The 3,516-nt window shown below is 43.3% G+C and overlaps 1 protein-coding gene across 1 annotated transcript in view; it reads left to right on the top strand.

Annotated features, from left to right (window-relative positions):
• tcf4 (transcription factor 4) overlaps positions 1 to 3,516 on the top strand; it is a 252,910-nt gene that overhangs the window by 63,127 nt on the left and 186,267 nt on the right.

Genomic DNA, 3,516 nt, shown 5'->3' with positions numbered 1-3,516 from the left:
TGTGTGTGTGAGCGCGTGCTGTTCAGTCATAACCATGGCTCCCAGAGGCTGGCCAAAGATGAACTGTATTTTATCATCCGAGAGAGAGACAGACAGACAGACAGAGAGAGAGAGACAGACAGCAAGAGAGAGAGACAGCAAGACAGACAGAGAGAGAGAGAGAGAGAGAGAGAGAGTAAAACAGATAGACAGAGAAATAGAGATAAAATGAGACAGACTGCAAGATAGCGAGACAGACAGAAAGCCGCACAGAAAGAGAGAGAGCAAGACAGAAAGACAGAAAATAGAGAAAGAGAGGAATCGAGACAGTGAGACACCAAGAGAGAGGGGGGAGACAGAACGACAGACAGAACGACAGACAGAACAACAGACAGACAGACAGACAGACAGACAGACAGACAGAGAGAGACAGAAAGGGAGACAGAGTGTTTTCTGAAACGAAGCCAACTGATAATTAATGCCTCTGACATCATGGTGCTCTAATTAAGCCTGGCATTCATTAAGCCGGGAGAGGGGGGGGTTCGTTAGTGGTTTTTAGGAGGGGGGGGGGGGGGGGGGGGGGGGGGGTTCGTTAAGTCTTCATTGGTACTCTCTTTAGACAATGGAGAGAGAGAGACAGAGAAAGACAGTAATACAGGGCTTTAAGGTGATGTAACGCAGCCTCTGGCGGCCATATTGGAGGTCCTCAGCTTCTGGGAAACAAAAGCTCTGAACAGCTGACTGTGTTTCTAAATTTCCAACTGGTCCGTCTCAACAGAACTGAACAGACGGTTAATTTCTGTCTGTTTCTGACTGAACTGATCATTTTTATCACTGATCCATCTGATTGATTTAGTGTTTAGATAATGTCAGCTTGTTAGCTAGCTAACCATAGTATCTGGTCAGCTAACATCACTGTCTTGTTGTTAACACATCTGATTAGCACACTAGCTATTGTTATGTTGGTAGTAGCTAGTAGTGGCTAGTTGTTAAATATTAGCATTAGTTAGCTGCTTTGCTGATTGCTCTGTTGGCTAGTTAGCTAGCTAATAAACTAATACCAACAGTTTGTTCAGGTTAACTGAGCTGACTCTTCTCAAGCTACAACTGTGTTTTGGAGTAGAGACTAGGGAGAAGCTTGGCCTAAATGGACTCGGTCTAAAGGACTCTGTCTAAAGGACTAGGTCTAAAGGACTCGGTCTAAAGGACTAGGTCTAAAGGACTAGGTCTAAAGGACTAGGTCTAAAGGACTAGGTCTAAAAGAGATAGAACTACAAAGACCAGACTTGAAGGAGCTAGAGCTAAAGGTGCTGGAATGGAGGAAAATGAACTGGGACTAAATGATGAGACCTGAAGGAGATAGGGCTAAGTGAATGAAATATGACTAAAGGAACTACAACTAAATAGACGAGGGCTAAATGGACTAGGGCTAACGGACCTAGTACCAAAGGGGCTAGGCTTAAGTGAGCTAGGACTAAATGGTCTAAAGAAGCCAAGACTAAATAGACTAAGGCTAAAGGACCAGGGCTAAAGGACTAGGGCTAAAGGACCAGGGCTAAAGGACCAGGGCTAAAGGAGAAAAATACCATATAATGGGAAAGTACACAACTCTCAAAACATTTAAATATTGTTATCATCATTATCATGTAACTCGGAGATGTGATGAGACAGAGAGAAACAGTCAGAAGGTTATCAGAGAAAATGCAAAGAAAGAAAGAAAGAAAGAAAGAAAGAAATAGGTATGGAGTTATCAGACAGAAGAGTCAGAAAGACATTAAAGAGAGAAAGAGGAAGAAAGTATAGAAAGAGAATGAGACAGAAAAAGAGGTGGAAAGTTATCAGACAACAGGATAGGTTGGAAGAGAAAGTAATAGAGGAAATAACAGATAGGGAGAGATAGAGGAATAAAAAGAGATAGAAAGAAGGAGAGATAGAAAGAAAGAGAAAAAGAAAGAAAGGGGAATTGAAAGAGCAGGAGAGAGGGAGCAATAGAAAGACAAAAAAAGTGAAAGAAAGAAAAAGAGGTGTAAACTTATATAACAGGAGTAAGATAGGAGAGAAAACGGGGGAATAGAAAAAAGGGAGCGATAGGGAGACAAAGAAAGAGAGAGAGAAAAAAATAGAAAAAGAGAGAGAGGAAGAGGTAGAAAAATAAAAGTAAAGTTTGGGATCCATATCCATTTTTTTTGATCGGAGGATTTTCTGATAGCTAATTAGGCATGGAGGGCCAGCCATCGACAGCTGCATTCATCATCATAAAACGTAATAATTAATGACATTCCAACAAAGAAAAATATGCAAATGAGCTCCCTCATTAGCATTTTCATATTCAGCTCCCATAATGCTTTTGCTGACAAGGTTGTAATTAATGAAAATTCATGTCTCTTAGCCGGGGTCTAGATTGGATCGCATTCATTCGCAATCCCCCAAACGAGGAAAAAAAAAAAAGCATAACGAGGATCGCTGCCAAGTTTTTAGGGAGAGAGAGAGAGAGAGAGAGAGAGAGAGGCGAGGGAGGGGCGAGAGACTGAGAGAGTGAGACAAGCAGAGAGAGAGAGAGAGAGAAAGGGGGGTAAATGGTGGTGATGGATATGGAGAGAGAGACAGAGAGTGAGACAGAGAGAGAGAGACAAGCAGAGAGAGATGTTGGGGGTAAATGGAGAGTGATGAATATGGAGAGCAAGACAGGTAGAGAGAGAGAGACAGATAAACAGAGAGAAAAATGGAGAGAGACAGATGGAGAGGGGGGATAGAGAGAGGGACAGACAGGGAAATGGAGAGAGACAGATGGGAAGAGGTAAAGTGAGACAGATAAAGAGAGTGAGAGAGATGTAGAGAGGGATGGACAGAGAGACAAGTAAAGATATATATATATAGAGAAAAGTAGAGAGGGAGACAGACATGGAGAGTGAGAGAGAAATGGAGAGAGAGAGAGAGACAGGCAGAGAGATGGACACCGAGAGAGTGAGAGAGAGACAAATGGAAAGAGAGGGGAGAGAGTAAGACAGAGAGAGATGGAGAGAGAGAGACAGATGAAGAGAGCAAGGGAGATGGAGTAGAAAAAAATGTAAAAGCATCAAATGCAAATGAATTTGCTGGCAGGATGGTGGGATTTTAGAGACGGAGGAGGAGGAGGAGGGAGAGAAGGAGGGAGGAGGTAGGGGAGGAGGGAGGAGAGAAGGAGGGAGGAGGTAGGGGAGGAGGAGGGAGGAGAGGAGGGAGGAGAGAAGGAGGGAGGAGGTAGGGGAGGAGGGAGGAGAGAAGGAGGGAGGAGGTAGGGGAGGAGGAGGGAGGAGAGGAGGGAGGAGAGAAGGAGGGAGGAGACAGAAGAGGTAGGAGAGGAGGAAGTAGGGGAGAAGGAGGGAGGAGGGAGGAAGAGGCACCACAGGTGAATAGGAAACAAAAAAAATAATTTCATCCTATTTTACACATTGAATATGGACAGAAATACAAACACTTTTTGTTGTATGACTCATTAACATATTCAAATTAGTTACAGTTTCATAAAAAGTGTGAATTTGTATATCAGAAAACTTT

This window comes from Centroberyx gerrardi, chromosome 2 (genome assembly GCF_048128805.1).
Source record: "Centroberyx gerrardi isolate f3 chromosome 2, fCenGer3.hap1.cur.20231027, whole genome shotgun sequence".
Taxonomy (NCBI): domain Eukaryota; kingdom Metazoa; phylum Chordata; class Actinopteri; order Beryciformes; family Berycidae; genus Centroberyx; species Centroberyx gerrardi.
The sequence above is the reverse complement of the archived record's forward strand: the minus strand, read 5'-3'. Positions and strand labels throughout refer to the sequence as shown.